Source organism: Delphinapterus leucas, chromosome 10 (genome assembly GCF_059928025.1).
Source record: "Delphinapterus leucas isolate spDelLeu-1000000601 "Yukka" chromosome 10, BTC_Dleu_Yukka2, whole genome shotgun sequence".
Classification (NCBI taxonomy): Eukaryota; Metazoa; Chordata; class Mammalia; order Artiodactyla; family Monodontidae; genus Delphinapterus; species Delphinapterus leucas.
Genome location: NC_143138.1, coordinates 3,234,565 through 3,255,294, shown reverse-complemented (window position 1 = coordinate 3,255,294; position 20,730 = coordinate 3,234,565). Strand labels below are relative to the sequence as shown.

Genomic DNA, 20,730 nt, shown 5'->3' with positions numbered 1-20,730 from the left:
AGCCGTACTTCAAGACCCTCTCCCAAGAACCAAGAGATTCCCCACAGTGTGGTACTTACACAGGACGTACAAGGGGATGAATGGAATAGAGGAGACAGCGAGCCCAGAAGTAGACCCTCACTTAAACTGGCCACATGATTGAATGAGTGATTGATTTTTGGTGACAAAGGCTTCCAAAGCAATCCACTTGGCTTTTCAATAAATACTGCTGGAATACTGGCTATCCATACGTAAAAAAAGTGAACCACAACCCTTATCCCAACCTTTACACACAGAAATTAATTCACGATGTATTTTAGGCCCAATTATACAAGTTTTTATATGAAGCTTCCATAGCAAAACACAGGACATCATCTTTGTGACTTAGGGGCAGGCAAAGGTCCTTTAGGTCACAAAAAGCAATAACCATGAAAGAAAGAAAATTAATACATGAGACTTCATCAAAAAACAATGTCGAGAAAATGTATAAACACGCCACAGATTGGGAGATAATACCCATAAAAAATATCTTCAAGGACTGGTCCCTAAGACGGATAAAGAATTCCTAGAATTCAATAATGAAAGGACCAAAATGTAATTTAAAAGCGGGCAAAGGATTTAAGCATACATTCCCAAAAGAAGATAGACAAATGTCCAGTACACACATTAAAAAGTGATGAACATCATTGCTCATGAGGAAATGCAAACTAAATACACAATGAGATACTACTACATACCCATTAGAATGGCTAAAATGAAAACACACCAGGGATGTACGACTGGCATATTCACGCAGTGCTGGTAGGATCTTCAAGTGGTACAGCCATTTTGGTAAGAGGTCTGACAGCATTTCATAAAACGAAACAAATAGCTACACTATGATGTAGCAATTCCAACCTCATTACTTTACCCGAAAGGAATGAAGACACACATCTACAAACAGACCTGTACAGAACTATCTACAGCAACTCTGTTCATCATGGACCCAAACTAGAAAAGCGACTGGACAAACTGTAGTACGTACATACAGTCATCTCAACAAGAAGTCAACTGGTGATACATACAAACACATGGGTGAGTCTCAAAACATCACACTGAATGAAAAAGCCCTACTCAAAAGACTACTCGTTGTATGATTCTATTTAAATGAAAATTCTTGAACAAGCAAAAAAAAAAAAAAAAAAAAAACCCACCCTGAACTATTATTGAAAGAAAACCCAAAAGCAAAGGTTGGTAGGGAATTAACTGGGAGGGGCATCAGTGAACTTTCTAGCTCAATAAGCCTTTGGGTTGCAAAGGTACATGCTTTTGTTAAGGTTGGCAACCTGTATAGTACTTAAGACCTGTGCAGTGCATCGTTAGAAAATGTTACATCATTAACAAATGATGTATAAACAAACATGGAATTCAAGCTAATGAACTGCATGCTAAATGAAGTTTACTAGGGGGAAGTGTCCTGATGTGGGCACTTACTATAAACTGTGTCAACAAGCGAGATGGATGGATGGATGGATGGATGGCAGGATGACAAACAGAAGAATCTACAGGGGGCCTATGAATGCTCACTGTAAAATCCTTTCGACTTAGATGTTTAAAATTTTCCATAATTAAAAAACGTTGAGGAAAAGTCAATATTTATTCTTGATTTTAAAAACTCAGAAATAAAGGAAGCTACAATAACTACTAGGAAAAATAAGCAAGTTCAGTAAAGTCACAGGATTAATAGTAGTATTAAATAATTAAAATGAAAATTTTTAAATCTCCATTTACAGTATAATCAAAAAGCAAAATATTAGCAATAAATTTAAGCAAAACGTCTAAAACATCTATGCTGAAAATGACAAAACATGGCTGAGAGAAATTAAAGAATACCTATAAACCGAAAGAAACACCATGTTTATAAATCGGCGCTCAGTTTTATTTAGTTGTCAATTTTTCCTAAATTGATACATAGATGCAACAGAATCCCAATCAAAAATCCCAAAGCTCTTTTTTATAAATTGACAAATTAACTCTAAGGTTTTGTATGTCAAAGTTAAGAATCTAGAATAGCCAAAACAACATTGAAAGAGAAGCACGAAGTTGGAGGGCTTATATTACCTAACTTTAAGACTTACTATAATGGCTAAAATTCAGACAACAAGAGTAAATGCTGGCGAGGATGCAGGACTAGTGGAACTCTCACACATGCTGGTGTAAAACATTACTGAACAGAAACCCCCATTAAATAGAAGACCAGCAGGGGGAGCTCTCACCCCTGCGACAACAGCCAAGCCCAACAGGAAGAAGAAAGACTCCCGTTCTTTCCTGCCAGGACTCAGCCAATGAAAAGTCAGGCTCTGTTTACTAAGCCCGCCCCCTCCCCTGTCCCCTCTATAAAAGCGTCTCCTTCCCTTGCCGTGGGGGGCACTTGCACATGGTTGCTTCATATGAGACCCTGAATTGCAATTCTCCGCTGATCCCGAATAAACCCATCTCTGCTGGAGAAAACCTGGCCGTCTATTTGCTTCAGGTCAACACTGGCGAGTATGGAAAATTGTGTGACAGTTCCTTAAACATACACCCACCTCAGCAATTCTACTCCTAGGTATTTACCCAAGAGAACCGGGAACAAACGTCCACAGAAAGACCCGTACGAGAATGTTCACGGCAGCTTTACCCTAACGGTCAGAGACTGAGTCGGCCCAGGTGTCCATCAACAGGAAAGCAGATGAAGTATATTCACACCCTGAACTGCTGCCCACAATAAGACGGCACCAGGACTGACCCCTGCAACACGAGTGAGTGTTCATCACCACCGCGCTGAGTCAGTGAAACGAGACACAGACCCGTACACTACGTGACTCCACTTGTTGGAGGGCCCACCAGAGGCAAAACCAACCTGTGGTGAGATATCAGAGCGGGGAGTCTGTGGACGGGGTTGGGGGGCACAAGGAGACTGAAGTGGTGAAAATGCTCCATCTCTGTCAAGATGGTAGTTACGGCAGTGTACACATTTGTCAAAACTACCGCACACTTAACATCTATGCACTTCTGTATGTAAGTCACACCTCACTCAGCAAACTCAACAGAACAACTCCGAAGCAGCTCTGAGGCTGGAATGAACCAGGGGATGAAGAGATGCTCCTGGCAGATGACATCTAAACCGGAGCTGGGTCCTCAGAGACCTGCGCCCTCCCCGAGGGCCGAGCTCCCTGCAGCACACGACCCACCGGTTCCCCCGGCCACGGTGCTGGGGAGCCGAGTGCCAAAGCCGAGCGAGGTGGGCTGGAATGGAAACACGGAGAACGTGTGATAAATGTAAAAACAGGACCAGCACAAAGTAAAACTGACAAGCTGTGGAAAGTATGGACCAAGAGGCTACTCGTCTTACCGCATTAAAACCTCTTTTAAAGGTACAATAGAGCAGGGCAAGAACTGTGAGTAAGCAATTCATGATAGAAAGTACAAGCCACCACCACCCCATGAATAAGGTTTAACTCACCAAAGGGAGACACCACTTTCCATCTGGAAGGCTCACGAGGGTGAGCAAACAGCCTGACTACTGAAGGTGGGAGCTGTGTTATGTTATGGAGGGCGATTCAACAAAGAACATCGAAAGGTTTAAAACACTCTTACTCCGTATTCGAGAATTCAGCTGAGGAATAAACTCAAGGAAATAACCGAGTGGATGCTCAAAGACGGTGGCAGGTGCAAATGGAGAGCAGGTGCGGAGAAATCCAGGAGCCTGGAGGAGGCATCCGCTCCACTGCTCGGAGCCTCGCTCCCCCTCACACGCGTAACCATAGGCACAGAGTATCAGTTCTGAATTCCTTCAGTAGTGACTGAATTCTGCCCTATTATATGTTCATCAATTTATTCTTGAAGCAGGCTGGTAAAATGAAAGGATAAAAATTTTCGATGGCCATGTTTTCCAAAGTGTTAAACGCTAAGTGAACTTTCTAACCAAAAATGAAAGAGAAGTGTTATGATTTCGGTTATCAGCAAATGTGGATTTCCATCTGCCCCATGAAAAACGCACAGAACAGTACCATCGTTATTCCCGTTTCCTCCTTCCATGAGACCGCCAGATACTCGAGCAGTGATATGCCTCTCGGTATATATGCAGGAAGGTAGGGAGACTGTATATATTGTTACTGCCTCCCTTCTCAATATGTGATCAGAAATTCTATATGCATACACATTAAATGGATCCTGTTTGCTAAAAGTCCTAACACTCACCCTATCCATCCACTTTCTCTTACATGACTTAAACAAGTAAAAATGGATTCAAGTTGTTTAAAGGGTAAAAGGCGCTTAGAAATTTTACCAGTAAGTCACATTTCTGGCATTTCGTTCTGAATAAGAGTAGGATGGTATCTGGTACCAATGAAACCACTTGCTTCTTGCATACTTGACAGACAAATCACAAACAGTCAAATCTATGTATGTGTATTGTATAAACAAGGGTGAATCAGAACTTTTCCCGCACAGCTGCTACAACTGAAAAACTATAAAAACATATTTCATAACAACTATATTTTTCTTTAGATACCTCAAAATAGAAAAAAGCATTTGTTACTTTTCATTGACAACACAAACCAAAAATGCCAAATAGAGAGCTTGAAGAAATAATAAATTCCTGTTCTGAGTCAGAATGCTTTACTGTCTGGCTTTATTAAATGGATGGAGACAAAGATGGAATTGTTCAGGAAGTGAGAACAGAATAAACTAGTATTTCTGACTTTGAGAATTTTCTGTTTAGCTCTATTTTCATAACAAAATAGCAAAGTTAGAAGCTACGGTCCTACAGGCAAGGTTCCATATATCTACAATTATAAAAACTTGGCCAAAGTATTCACTTTTAAACCTCAATGTTCCACAAAGAAAGCCAAACTTAGATACCAAGACACGCCAAAATTAAGTTAATAAGAATGTACCATACCAGGCGCACACGAAGGACTCAGTAAAGTGACGTTTGTGACAGACTTCACCGATGCCGTTTGATGAGAATCTTTCTCATGAATGACAAGCTGACTCACGGAGAGAGTACCTTTGTGTGGAAAACCCCCCAAGTGCTCTGCGAACAGGAATGAGTACATCCACCAGGGGAATTAACACCCACTCTGGGGTGAAATGCGGCTGTTCTACAGCCCACGCAAATGCCCAGACTCAGACCGATGGCAAACAAATCATTTAGGAGCCAGGATACAATTGCTTTTGGCCAGAAAATCAAATCTCAGCTCCTGCGTGGAGATGCGGCATTGAAGCCACGAAGGTGATCCTCCACCGTCATCTGTCCCAACTCCACGGAGGGACGCTAGGGGGCAGCGCAGAGGCGGAACGGGAACCCATTTCTTCCATGGAAACAGGAACCTTAGGGACAGTGGGAGCCCGAGCAGGGGTGCAGAGTAGTCTTTGTGGGAAAGCGCCCCTCTCTATTTCCTCCAGATGCCATCTCGGGGAGAACGCTTAGGGCGGAGAGGCACTGCCAAATGCGATTTCTACACAGAGCCCCGGCGACATGGAGACGGCCGTGGAAGTGCTAAGTGGGGTCAGTATGTGCAGACTCTAAGTCTGACGAACCAGCTCGGAGATCTGCCAGGTAGGAAGCTCCGATCGAGAGCCTCAGGGTCTCTAAGATGCACCCTGAGAATCCACCTGAAGCAGATGGATGCTAAAACCCAGTTCTGCTAAGCACACTCACCAACTCCACCAATACGGACCAAGTCCCTGTGACACGTCAGGTTTCTGCTTTTTCTGAGGTTATAGGAAGAAACAAAAACAGTATTGCTTTCCTCTATTCTGGAAGTTATACTCAAGTGAAAGGAGTCAGACAAATTAATAAATGTGAAATACATTAAATATATGTAATTGCTAAGAAGAGAAAAACCCCAGGAAGGGGACAGGGTAACGGCACAGAGCTTGGTCAGGAGGAGCTGAGCAAGGACACCCAGAAGGACGTCCAGACAGAGCGCACGGCTGATCCAAACCCAGAGGGCAGGGGTGAGCCTGGAGTGCGAGAGGAACAGGAGGCAGGCGGGGGGGGGGGGGGGGGGCCTCGAGTGGAGGTGACAGGCGAAAACGGAAAAGACGAGGTCAAGGAGGCCGGGGGCAGGGGGAGAGTTAAACTGAGTGCCTGTAGCCAAGCTTTATTCGGGGTTTGCTCTCAGTAAGACGGAAGCCGGGCAACGGCTCTGGGCACAAGAATGGTGTCTGCTTTGCATTTCAGAATCACAACTCCAGCGACTTTGTGGAATTAAGAACGGGCAGGCGACTGTGACGACCTCAGCAAGAGGAGGTGTGACTTGGACTCTAGGGTAGTGGAGGTGGAAGACATGCTGAGAAGTGGCTGGATTTGGGGTCTATTTTAACGGGGTGCTGGTAAGATTTCCTGATGGACTGAATGCAGGATATGAGAGAAAAATGAAGAATGAAAGCTAACCAAGATATTTGGCCTGAGTAACTGGAAAGATGGAGTTGACATTTACTGGGATGTGAGAAGATACAAGAGTTCAGTTTTAAACACATTAAGAGGAGACGTGGAAGAGGCCATGTGACTCACACATCTGGAATTTGGGCTAAAGATAGAAATTTGGAATTTGTAGGCATTATAAGTGATTAAATCCATGAGATCATGAAGGGAGTTAAGTATGGATAAAGAGAAGGAGTTTGGGGACTGGGCCCTGAGAGACACAAACATTTAGAAGAGGGAACGAACAGGAGAATCCAGCAGAGAGTGCAAAGAGCAGGAGTGACACTGGAGGAGGCCTCGGAAGCAGCCCCCAGAAGCCAGGTGCCCTAAAGGGGGCTCAGCCATTACGTCTAATGATCTTACTAGATCAAATTAGACCCAGAAGAGAGGAAAGAAGAGGTTGACAAATCCTTTCCACTGAAAAAACAACTATAAAACTTGGCAAAGTTGAAGAACAACTACTCCAGGGCCCCGGAAATCCGACAAAAGGCAACCAATAGATTGACAAGCATTTACTCATGAAAACCCACTGAATTCTGAGTAAGAAGAGAGGAAGCTGGTGACCTTGCTGCCTGAGGCTGTCTCCCACCACGGCTCTGACACACTGGTGGCTCTACCATTGTGGGGCTGGCCTGGAAAGCCTGCAGCTTAGCCGTCAAGGGGACTGACTTGATCCGAAGCAGAGGGCAGAAAGCCCATGCCGGGAAAGGGCTGCAGCTCTCCCAGCCAGAGGCTGAGGTCCCAGCAGTGGTGACTGACAGTGGAAGAAACAGGCAGAAATTTATAGGGAGAGCCTGGAAATGAGACAGCCATTGAGGGGAGAGATGACCGCTCCACACACCCCACATACAGTGGACACTCAAGGGGGCTAGCACAGAGCAAACCCAGTGCAGCCCTGAAAGCTGTCTGAGCTCTGAATGCAACAGAAACACAAACCCAGTGCAGAGGGTGGAAGCCTTATGGGCTCAAGGTGTCTGACCATGACCTCTGACCAAAACTTGACTCACAAACTACACAGCCACAGGAGTGACCTCTAGCAAGTCAGGCCGAAAATCAAGGTAAAAACTGGGATGGAGGGAGCTGAGCAGAGCAATCCGTGGCCACACACCTAGGGCCACAAGGTTCCTCGGATTACATCCAGGCAAGTGACTTAAAACACGCACACACTTGCAAAACAAAAGCAACAACAAAAAACTCAGGGAAGAAGTTAAAATTCTGAAATACACATAAAACACCAGGAAAGTATGAGTCATACTCAGGAAATAAAACAATGAAAACTGTCTCTCAGTTTACTCATAGCTTGGATTTAGCAGAAAAAGACTTCAGGTCAACCCTTACAAATACATTCAAAAAAACTGGATTAAAAAAAAAAAAAAAGACTCCATGTTTAAAGAATTCAAGGAAAACATGATGAAAATTATTCAAATAGGAAAAATAACAAAGAAACAGACCCGACCAAAACAGAACAAAAATTCTAGAGGTGAAAAACACAGTAAGCGAAATAAAAAATTCACTAGATGGATTCAACAGCAGATGTGGGAAGGAGAAGAGTCAGTGAAATTTTCGAGAGGCTGACAGACTTCACCCAAGCTGAAGAAGAGCGAGAAAAAATATTAAGAGGACATATATAATAAAGAGGACATAAAGAGAGAGAAGGCAGAAAAAAGATACTTTAAGAAATATGGCTGAAAACATTCCAAATATGATGAAAAGCAATTACTGACAGATTCAAGAAGCTCGACAAAGCCCAAGTAATATAAATCCAAGGAGATCCTTAGTTAGAGGTACAGCTGTTAAACCTTTGGAAGCTAAAGACAGAGAAAATCTTGAAACCAGTAGAAAAATAACGAGCTAACATATACAGGGGAACAACAATACAATTAATGGTTGCCTTTTCATCAGAAACAATGGAAAGTAAAAAGCAGGAGAATGACATATTCAAAGCGCTGAAAGAAAACCAACCAAGAATTCTATATCCAGCTAAACTATCCTTTAAAAATGAAGGCAAAATAAAAACATTCCCAAATAAATGATACTGAGAAAACACATGGCCAGCAAAGCTGCCCGATAAAAAACACCAAAGGAAGTTCTCAAGTTAAAAGAAAATGATTCCAGGCAGTAATGCAAAAGCAGGGGAAGAACGGAAGAGCAGTGGGGGCAGTAAATATGTGGGTACACATAAAGACTGGTTGAATATTGTTTCTTTTTCCTTCTCAATTTCTTAAATGCAACAAGATTATAACAGCAAAAATTATAGCACTGTACATGCTTGACAATTTAGATATAACGTGTATTCCTATCACAAAGGAAGGGGGAGAAAAGAGAGATATACTGGAGTAAAGGTGATACATTGACTTGAATTAAGGTAATATTAACCTGAAGTACATTGTGATAAATTAAAATGCCTATCATAATCCTTAGAGCAATCACTAAGAAAATAATTCAAATATATCATTTAAAAAAATCACAGAAATTAATATGATAAAGGCAAAAAATGTTTAACATAAAAGAAAGCAGGAAAGAAGAAACAAGAACAAAAACAATGAGATAAACGGAAAACAACTAGCAAACTGACAAAGCAAAACTATTCCAACAATTACATGAGAAATGAAAGAACTAAATACTCCCAACAAAGAGCAGAGAATGGCAGAACAGATTTAACAAAGCAGCCATATGCTCTACAAGAGACTCAAGTTTAGATTCAAAGATACAAATAGGATAAGAGTAGAAGGACAGAAAAGATATACCATGCCCAGAGTAACCACTTGAGAGTGACTATATTCATATTAGACAAAACAGACTTTCAGCCAAGAAATATTATTAGAGACAGAGAGGAACACTCCATAATGATAAAAGGTCAATATTTCAGGAAGATACAATGACTATAAATGTATGCGTATACCTAAAAGAGTCCCAATATATGAAGCAAAACCTGACAGAAATGAAAGGTGAAATAGACAAGCCTACATTTACAGTTGAAGATTTCAAAATAATACTATCAATAACTGATAGAATAAAACAGAAAATGAGCAATGACATAGAAAACTTGATTGCTATCATCCAACTCACCCTCCCTGACATTTACAGAACACTCCATCCTGTAACAGCAGAATACACATTCTTTTCAAGTGTACACAAAACATTTACCACCACAGACCATATTCTAGGCCATAAAACAAGTTTCAGTTAATTTGAAAGGATTCAAGACATACAAAGAGATCCTGACCTAGACACATCATAGTCAAACTATCAAAACCTGAGGACAAAGAGAAAACTTGTTCAATGACCACAAGGAATTAAATTAGAAACCAACAATTTTGAAAAATTTCCAAAACTTGCCTTTAAACAACACACTTCTAAGTATTTCCCACTGGAATTCCCTGGCAGTCCAGTAGTTAAGACTCCACGCTTCCACTGCAGGGGGCACGGGCTCGATCCCTGATCAGGGAAGTTCGGCATGCCGTGTGGTTTGACCAAAAAAAAAGTTAAATATTTCCCACTGGTCAAAGAGAAAAAGTACAGGAGAAATTAGAAAGCATTTGGAAGTAAATGAAAACGAAAACGTATCAAAATTTATGGGATGCAGTCGAAGTAGTGCTTAGAGGAAATTTTATAGCATTAAACACGTATTCAGAAAAGAAGAAGTTAAAAAAAAAATCAATAATCTAAGCTTTCCACCTTGGGAAACAAGAACATAAGTGCAAATTAAGCCCAAAGCAAGCAGAAGGTAGTAAGTAATGAAGATCTGAGCAGAAATCAATGCAACAGCAAAACAACAAAACCACCCAGAAAAATAATAAAACCAAAAGTTGGTTCTTTGAAAAGATCAACAAACCTGATAAACCGTTAGCTAGCCTGACCACAAAAAGAAGAGAGAGCACACAAATTATCAACAACAGAAGTCAAAGGGGGACATCGCTATCCACGTGGCAGAAATGTAAAGGACAAGGAAACGGTAGGTAACATGAACAGCCCTATGCTAACAAATTAGGCAACTCTGATGAAATGGAGACATGCCTAGGAAAATATCAGTTATCACAATGGACCCCAGAAGAAACGGAAAATCTATACAGGTTTACAAGTAAACAAATACACTCCGTCATTTAAAGTCCTCCCACAAAGCAAAGTACAGGCTCAGATGGCTTCACTCATGAAATGTACAAAATACTTAATGAAGAAAAAAACAGTACTATACAAACACTGTCAGAGACTAGGAAAGACCACTTCTCAAATCATTCCGTGAGGCCAGTATTACTCTGACAGCAAAGCCAAACAAGGACATCCTAAAAACAAAAGTAAATTTAAAAAAAACCCTACAGAACAATATTTCCCATAAGCACAGACACAAAAATCCCAAGCCAAATTCACCAACATGTAAATAGGATTATACCCCATGTCCAAGTAGGATCTCTCCCAAAAATGCAAGGTCGGTTTCACATCTGAAAATCAATTAATGTAACACCTTATTAATATAGACTAAAAGCTACACGATCGTCCTGATGGTCACAGATAAAGCATTTGACAAAATATACATTTATGACCAAAACTCTTAAACTAGAAATAGAAACTGGATAAGGAAATCTACAAAACCCTACAGCTACTATCACACTTAATGTGAAAGGCTGAAGACATTCCCCTAAATATCCTAGAAACATAAGCAAGATGTTAGTTCTCAGCACCCCTGCTGACCATCACACTATAGGTTCTACATAGCCCCGAAAGGCAAACACATATAGATCGGAAAGAAAGAAAAACTGTCTTTATTTGCAAATGATATGATGCAGGGAAAAACTAAGGAATCTACAAAGTAACTGTGAGAACTAATAGGTGGGTTTAGCTAGCTTGAAAGATACAAGACCAACATATAAAAATCTTGTATTTCTATATAAGAGCAATGGATAATCCAAAAGTGAAAGTAAGAAAGCAATTCCATTCAACATATCAAAAAGAATAACATACTTGGGAATCAACTTAATGAAAGAAGTTCAAGAGTTTTACACTGAAAACTTCAAAATGTTACTGGATGAAATTAAAGCTCTAAATAAAGACCCTTTGTCTCCAGATGTCTTCTCACGGATCAGATCCACAAGTAACACTCTGGGGCAGAAGAACGCCCCACATCAGTACCAACAGTTAGGGTCACTCAGAAGATAAGCATAAAGCACGCAAGCACAAGTCTGGCGGTAAAACTGGGGAATAACGTCATTTGATTTTATAAAACCAGCATGTTGACACAGGCTCAGAACTTGTCCATTCACCAGCCTTAAATTTTCTCTTTGAGGTGAATTCATCTGAGTTTGCTTACTTAGTTTGCCAACTTCAGGACCAAAGCCAACAGCACCGTAAGACTGGCTCTTGCTCTAATAGCACAGAGGATATATTCTCAAAGGGACCAAAAGAAAGTCCGAGTATTTTCATTTTCGCTTATGTCCAGGAACAATTCCTGGCTGTGGAACCCTGCTTTCCCCATTATCCACCCCTTAGCCCTCGTACCAACGACGTACTGGCGTGTGACTTTCCAGTTGCAAACAGACTTATACACCCAGCGCTTGCTTTTCAATAATGTTTTAAAGTCTGTATTTCATAAGGAGTATTTTCTACCAGAGAGATTGTCCTTGCTTCATGTGAAAGCAATGCTTTCTCTGCCTCCCCAACAGAAACATTTCAATTACACAAAAAAGTAGGGGAAAAAAGAGAGAATTATCTGTATTCCGCTTGACCACCTAGCTAATCAACCCTAACATATTGCCATAACCGATTTGGGTATTTCTAAATAAAAAAGCAGTAAGATACAGTTGAAACCCACTGAGTACCCCCAGTCTTTAGAGGTAACCACTACTCCAAATCTGATGTTTATCATTCTCACATGTCTTTGAAAAAGTGTACTACTTAACGTGTGTGTACATCTAAGTAACACAGAGTATCATCTTGCATGGTTTCAAACTCTATAAATTTTCATCAATGTTTTTGAAAGAAATCCATCTTCATACATGTAGATCTGGCTCACTCATTTTAAAGGCTATATAATATTCCACAGCATAAATGATACACTCATCCACTTACCCATTCTCATGCTGATGGACATGAGTTGCTCCCAATTTTTCTCTATTAGAAACAATAATGCTGCAAATATCCTTGTTACTTTGGCTGAATTCAATTTTTTTTCTTTATGGTTTTTGGTCCTAATGTCTTGCTTTTAAAAAATCATTCCCTTCCCCAGAATCATATAGTCTTTTACTACACATGGAAATGACTTCTGTACAGTGTGTGGTAGGGAATTTAATTTTGTTTCTTTCTCACATGGATCACCAAATATCCTAACACCATGACCTAAAGAGCCAATCGTTTCCATACTAATTTGTAACCTTAATTGTCAATGAACAAGTTTCTACATATGACTCACACTTTTATGTTCTATTTGCTCCCAACAGCAATATCATACTGTCTATAATTGTTGACACACAACTGTCTGTAGTTTTCTTATTTTTAAAACACTTTTTGTACCTGTAGATAAGCCATCCTGTTCACTCCAGCTGCTATTGGTCTTAATCATCTTTTCTCTTTCTTCATAAATTCTGCCACATTGTGTCTTTTCAAAGGATTAACCTTGGGACTTGTATCCTTGCTGGGGGGGTTACTTTCTACTCTTGTCTTTATCATCCCTTGTTTTTCTTTGACTTTATTCTGCTGCTTTTAACTTCTACGTTGGGTACTTCACTCGTTCCAAAATTTTTGATAACCATTCATTTCTAGGTGCTCTCTTAATTCCATTATGATTCCTTCATTAAACTATAAGTTATTTAGAAAATTTTCAAATTTTCAAAAAGCACAAAATCAGAAGTTCAGCTTCTAATTTAATAGGTTATGATCATGGTAATGACGCACCAACACCGCCAAGTTATTTGCCGCTTTGTGGCTTACAGTGTGGGCAATACTGAACTACGCCTCTTATGTTTCAGAAGAACATATCTTCTTATTAAAGGCAGGGTTTTTAAAGTTCATGGGCTCAGATAAAACTCTAGCTATGCAAATCTTACCTTCTAATTTATCTTTGTTCAATCTACTAGTTACTTACGGAGGAGTCATTTAACAGTTCTCACTGCCTCTAGACCTGAAATTACATCGGCTTTGTCTTACATATTTTGAAGCTATGTTACCAAAAGCAAACAAGTTTAAGATTACTTTAAATTGTTCTTTTTATCACTATACACTGACCATATTTTGCCTTAAAATTATAAATGTATTCAATCTGACAATCTCTGACTTTTAACTGACACATAATCCTTTTTTAATTTATCGTGATTGCAAATATATTTGTACTTACATTTATTTTGACCATGTCATTCTATTTACCCTTGCTTTTTCTTGCTTGTTCTTTTCCCCTTCTCTCTGATAATTTGTGTATTTTAGTGGTTACCCTTACAGCTTTAACATGCTTACCTGTTTTATTAAAATCTAAAGTGATTTCCTCCCTCCCCAAAAATAAAAGGACAGAAGAAAACATTACTCCTGATCACCTATCTTCTTGTTGTTGCTACGAATGTTAGGTGTATGTAATTTATTATGACCAAATTTCTCAACATGACTATTACTGCTTTATACAACGGACATGTGTTTACCCATTTCCAGTTTCTTTGCTGACCAATCTTTTTTACTTCATGTCTTTCTGGGTTCAATGTCTTCTTTTTGAAGAGCTCCTTTTTTTTTTTTTTTTGCGGTACGCGGGCCTCTCACTGCTGTGGCCTCTCCCGTTGCGGAGCACAGGCTCCGGACGCGCAGGCTCAGCGGCCATGGCTCACGGGCCCAGCCGCTCCGCGCATGTGGGATCCTCCCGGACCGGGGCACGAACCCGCGTCCCCTGCATCGGCAGGCGGACTCTCATCCACTGCGCCACCAGGGAAGCCCTGAAGAGCTCCTTTTGATGGTCCTTAGCAACAGTCTCCCATTGGTAAGCATCTCAGCTCCCGTCTGTCTGAAAGCGGCCATTTCGCTTCGTCTCTTGAATGCGATCTCGCGTTAGGAGAGATTCGAGGCTGGCAGCTATTTCCTCAGCTCCGTCTCCTGCCTTCAGCGACACTGCCAGAGCCAGCTGTCGGTGTCACCACGGGGCTGTCTTAGGTCACCTGTCTTTGTCCCACTGTGCTTTTAAGACCTTCTCCTTGGCCTTCACTGTTCCACAGTTTATTTCTAGGTCTGGACTCAGTTTCGCTCAGGTTTTAGTGAGCTTCGATCTGGGGACTTTTTTAAAATCAATAATGATACTTTCTAGCCATTAGCTTTTCCAATACTCCTTTCTCCAGTCTCTCTGTTCTATCTTCTGACTTAAGTTGGACCTTCTCCGGCAGGAGACAAAGCCTTGGGGGCCCACATGAGGCAATGTCCCAACACAGACATTAGAAACCAAGTCAGTCTGAGATCACCTTCTGCATTAAACATTTGTTTTACATACCCATAACAACTTGCAAAAGCATACTATTCTCCTGACTAATTCACGGGTTTGTGACACAAAACGGCTTTCTGGGAACGGCTCTACTTAACCTCACACCCGTGGGAAATACCACTTGCATCGGGAAAGGGCCTCACGAAAGCCGGGCTCACCTGTGGAAGTTGCCACTAAAAGGAACATCGAGCCATGCCCGGTGCTGCTACGTCCTCTGGGAAGCTCATCTTGGTGACTGTGAAGCTGAGTGACGTTTCCCAATTCAAAAACAACGAGGAAGCGCTTGTCTCTGCTGTTCCTATTTTTGCCAAGAAGTAGGGGAAGATGTGCTTAATGAAGCAGTCCATCTGAAAAGATCTCGTGCTCAAACCATCAGCTGGTGATGAGCTGGGAGGAGCTGCCAGGTCTTTAGCACCAAGTCAAACCAGAGAGCTGCCACAGATGATCTCAGAAGTTACTGCTGCAGAGCTTCTCTTTGAAGCTATAAATGATGAAATGGTCTAGGAATTATAAACTAAGGATGAGCACATTAAACAACTGTCCTGAAGGGAAAACTCTGCATACAGAGCGTGCTGCCGGATGGCAGACACAGAATGCCTGGGGGGCAGGGTAGGAGACACTTTGGGATCCTTGTTCATTAGACCATGTTTACAGCTCTAAGCTGACTTTGTTGCACGGCATACTGTTTTAATGGATATAACACTTATTATTTACTGTGTTGGTTTTTTTTTTTCCTTTTTGCGGTACGCGGGCCTCTCACTGCTGTGGCCTCTCCCGTTGCGGAGCACAGGCTCCGGACGCGCAGGCTCAGCGGCCATGGCTCACCGGCCCGGCCGCTCCGCGGCATGTGGGATCTTGCCGGACCGGGGCACGAACCCGTGGCCCCTGCATCGGCAGGCGGACTCTCAACCACTGCGCCACCAGGGAAGCCCTTACTGTGGGTTTTATGTTTATGTGGCTATAGAGTAAAATAATTAGGGTGAGCTGTCACCAGGAGGAGCTGGTGTCTTATTCATGGACGGGCTTAAGGCCTGCTGTATAGGCTTAAATCAAAATCAGAGTCAACTCCTCCTCAAAAGCCCCAAAACATCAACACTTAACATTTCTTTCAAAGCTAGTACATGTGGACTGTACCAGTGGATCAGATGTAATTACAGAGAAGGGGGACTTTCTACTTTTCACCCTGTACTGCTTTGTTTGTTTAACACGAGATGTTGGGCTTCCCTGGTGGCGCAGTGGTTGAGAGTCCGCCTGCCAAGGCAGGGGACACGGGTTCAAGCCCTGGTGCGGGAAGATCCCACATACCGCGGAGCAACGAAGCCCCTGCACCACAACTACTGAGCCTGCGCTCCAGAGCCTGCAAGCCACAACTACTGAAGCCCGCGCGCCTAGAGCCCATGCTCCGCAACAAGAGAAGCCACCACAGTGAGAAGCCCCTGCTCACCGCAACTAGAGAAAGCCCGTGCACGGCAACAAAGACCCAACACAGCCACACACACACAAAAAAATTAAAATAAACATGAGATGCTAAAACAACAAAAGACCAGGCACACACAGACCTGCTTGGTAACTCACTGAGGGCTGGCGACACACCAACCCTCAATAAGGAGTTCTGGGGCCACCTCCTCCCCAGCACTAGCCTGGCCCTGAGACAACTACACCAGGCCAGCCCCATGCTCCGTGCCTCACTGAGGGCTGGCTATCCAGCACTCTGATCATTTCTTGCTTCTGGTTACTTTCTTGTTTATTACCAGGGCTATGAATTTCTAAGAATGCTGTTGTGATTTAACGGGGAATATATACTTTGTGTTGGCTGCTGGATTTGAAGGAGATGGTCAAGATAACCAGATTCACAGGGCCTTGCAACCCAGGTGCTTAAAGGTTTTTAAGTACAGAAGTAGAACTGCTTGGGGATGAATCAGCACCAGGGAGCCACTCTGTGCTCAGCAGATCAAACCCAACTTAACAGTTTTCAAGGACACCAAGTTTTCAAGAAGCACCCCTATAAAATTTAAAATACCTTCAACATAATATAGCAGTAGGTCTACTAATGAAAACATATCTTTAGACATCACATTACACAAAGCATGGGCTATGTCTTAAGGTGTAGGTTTCCACTTCCTACCCTCCAAGTCTCCTCCCATGACTCGAGAAGAGCTAGGCCTGATGCACTGGTCCTCAAAGGAATCTGAAGTAGGGGAGAAGAGCTCAAACATAGCCAAGCCCCAGCTCAGTTACACGGGTGACCACAAAAACCACCTAGGGCTGGGCCACACACCAACCCTCAATAAGGAGTTCTGGGGCCACCTCCTCCCCCCAGCACAGCCTGGCCCTGAGACAACTAGGCCAGCGCCATGTGCACCTCTGTGCCTCTCAGGCCCAGTGCACACCTTGAGGATGCCCATCAAAGTATCACTGGACAAGCGGTAAACAGAACTAGAAAGAATACGCACGTGCTCCCAGAACATTTTGCTAATAGCGCTGCATCTTCCACTAGTACTTGTATGCTTTAAATTGTTTTATATTTTTAGATCCTCTGCATCAGAGAAACAAAAACCTGCTGTTAATGAATCAATCCCCCTCTCTCTACTATTCTGATCCTCCGTAACAAGCTCCTAGCTGGAAACTCAGGACCCATGTGCTAACACCTGCATGCTACAGTATCATGAGACACTAACATAGGCCCCAACATAGCACTGGGGGGAACGGGGGGCGGAAGAGGGAGGTCAAGAGAGGCGATGAAAATCGTAAGCCATCACACACGAAAGCTGTGGTCCAAAAGAAGAAGCAACAGGAAGCGTGAACTTGTTTATGAAGCTTCTTATAAATTATACCTGTGTCCACAGAAGTTCTCACGTCAGCCTGGCCCTGAGCTGGCCATCCAGAACTTGTCTGCTACCCACAGTCAGTGTGCGGTGTTGAGAGGAACAGGGAAGCCGGACCCGGAAAGAGTGGTGTTGGCAGTTACTCTTATTCAGCAAACTTACGTTTTAAAAGCTCTGTAACTGGGGGGCAGCTACCAAAACTCTCTCCTGAACAAGGCGGAGAGGCCCTAAAATGCAAGTTTGCAGAACCAGCGCTAATCAAAATAACCTTATTATCTGATAGCGACATCCACAGTAAAAATGTCCTTTTTGTAATAATCCCAGAACAGGCAGCCACCATTAAATCAAGCTCCCCTTCCAGGAAGCATGAGTGTGGTAAAGGGGCAGGAGAGCTCTGGCGACCAGCACCGGCTCTGCCAGGGACGGTGGCAGGTACGTGACCCCACCCGTGTCCTCACCTGCAACGCGACTGAGGGGCTGAGAAGGGTAAACCAAGCGTATCCTGCAGCTAGCAAGGCGCCCAGAGCACTGCAGACCTGCGATACACGACAGCCAGGGACCCAAGGGGACCAGAATCTGGGAGAGACTAAAGTGGAAGCACTCAGCTCACAGGACTGAGCTCACATCTGCAAGAGAATCACTCTGATATTATAAAAGGGAATAGGTTTGCTCCAGAAACAGACTCACAGACACAGAAAACAAAATTACCGGTACCAAAGGGGAGGGGTGGGGGCAGGGTAGATTAGGACTTTGGGATTAACAGATACACACTATTGTACATAAAATAGATACTCAACAAGGACCTACTGTATAGCACAGGGAACTATATTTAATGTCTTGTAGTAACCTTTAATGGAAAGGAATCTGAAAAAGTATATGTATGTATAACTGACTCACTTTGCTGTACACCTGAAACTAACATTGTAAATCAACAATACTTCAATTAAAAAAAAAAAGTTTATTCCATTGAACACACTTTTCTATTGTGAGAGTCACTGCAAACATCATGAAATGGACACCATTAAAAGTATAACAAGACACTAGGCAGCCATCAAACCAAACAAAAACCTTACCACAAACAATGCTTAAGGAAACAACGTTATCAGTAAAGTGTGTACAAACGGACTCTAACTGGAGGACTGCTCTGAAGGTCGTGTAACAAATGATGACTCGGGAATATGCCCAGAAGGGTCTAAGGACAGCAAGTAATTGACATGTAACACACTATTAATACATAGTTGGTAATTAGCATGTACCCAGTGCTTCTTTGGCAATGGCTTAAATTAAGTTCTTTACACGTATTAACTCATTTAATTCTTCCAAAATGCTGCAGGATAAATCGTATCTATTACCCCCCCTTTTTACAGAGGCAGTGAGCAGTCCTAATTCAAACCCAGGCAGCCAGTCTAAACTCCCCACCTTCATGCTGACTTAAGTCTATATATAAACGCTGAGAGAATTACAGCATATCCTTGAATTTAAAACAAAACAAAACAAGAAAAAGCAGGTCACAGAAAAACATGCATGTTTACACACTCCAACAAGGGGGGTGGTCCACAGACGGTGGCGTGCACCCCTTGGGCTCCAGGTGGTCTTGGCGGCCTACTCGGTCCTCAGGCTCAGCAGGGTAGCTGGCAACAGTGGCACCTGCCCCCAAGGGTCGCTGAGAGAGGGAACTGATGTGCGTGGGTATGAAGCATGTTGGTGCCTAGACTTATATTAGCCATTATTACATACAAAAGGAGATAATAGGGAAGAAGGATCGATGAAACAAACAGTGGTTTGGGTCTGACTCAGGTTTTATTTGAGTTTCCCATCCTCAATGTAACTTACTCACTGCTTGAATTTCCTATGTAAGCATGGTTTTTCTTTTTCTGTTTATTTACTTTATTTTATTTGGTTGCACTGGGCCTTAGCTGCAGCTTGCTGGCTCCTTAGTTACAGCACGTGGGCTCCTTAGTTGTGGCTCGCCAGCTCCTAAGTTGTGGCATGAGAACTCTTAGTTGCGGCATGCATGTGGGATCTAGTTCCCTGACCAGGGATCCCCTGCATTGGGAGCTCGGAGTCTTATCCACTGCGCCGCCAGGGAAGTCCCAAGCATGGTTTTCTTAAATACAAAAATCAAAGCTATTTCTACCTGAGGGAAGAATAAAGTCTCACTTTGGACAAGCAGCTTATTTTGAGATAACAGGAGTCAGCAAAGACAGTGAAGGAGGGTCCCAGTTGAAATGTTTGCCCTAAAAATCAGCACCATTTAGACAGTCAGGAAGAGCAGTGAAAGGTGCAAGGAACCTTGACCTGGTGCAAAATGCACGAGAGTTAAGTAGTCGGGACGAGATGATTCGGGAAGTGGACAAAGCTCTGGAGTGGATGGATACAAATCCACGTCTTTGGATCACACTGCTTCACCGGACAGGTGGGCTCTCTTCTGAACAGGCATGATGAGAAGTATCGACAGAAGCCAACTGACTCTCTTCAGAGAGATTCAAGTTCAAGGGGAAGCAGCAACTCAGACTTGCCGTGAAGTCCGAGGAAGGGCTCGGGACAACCTCAATTCAACAGGACTTTCTGAGAAGCAAATGGCAAGAAAGAAAATTCTTGAATCCAATGACAGATTTTACTGAAATGGATAGAAGGAATCAATAAATAAGTGAAATCTGGCACACAAGTCACCCCACCAGGATTTACCAATCGTGAGACTTCGAGAGCATTCATCCATATCAAATGGGCAACAGAAAATGTCTGAACGTGCTGCCCTATTTTAAAGGAACTTCAAGGGCCAACAATGCTGCATAGAAGGTCTAAGTTTGCTAAAGGGAGAGTTAGCAGAGAAGGGTGGGGACCAGAAAAAGTTAAAAGTCCACTGGACCTATTTTTCGAGCATCTTTAGCCCAAGTAAGTCAGTCCTCCCCTGGAGCAAGTAAGTGAGTCCTCCCCTGGAGCAAGTCAGTCAGTCCTCCCCTGGGGCAAGATTTACAACAGCTTTTAAATTAAGTATCTAGATTCATATATGTGTAACTACTTTACACACA

At 42.7% G+C, this 20,730-nt stretch overlaps 1 protein-coding gene and 1 long non-coding RNA gene across 5 annotated transcripts in view; both read right to left on the bottom strand.

The window, feature by feature from the left end:
• CDYL (chromodomain Y like) overlaps nucleotides 1-20,730 on the bottom strand; it is a 156,419-nt gene that overhangs the window by 77,491 nt on the left and 58,198 nt on the right. The gene's annotated exons all lie outside the window — the stretch shown is intronic.
• The window catches only part of LOC149748116 (uncharacterized), a 59,039-nt gene continuing 57,390 nt past the window's right edge, over nucleotides 19,082-20,730 (bottom strand). For both annotated transcript variants that reach the window (XR_016394509.1, XR_016394510.1), the window contains exon 2: nucleotides 19,082-20,266. This is a non-coding gene — a long non-coding RNA (uncharacterized LOC149748116). The remainder of the gene's footprint in view (nucleotides 20,267-20,730) is intronic.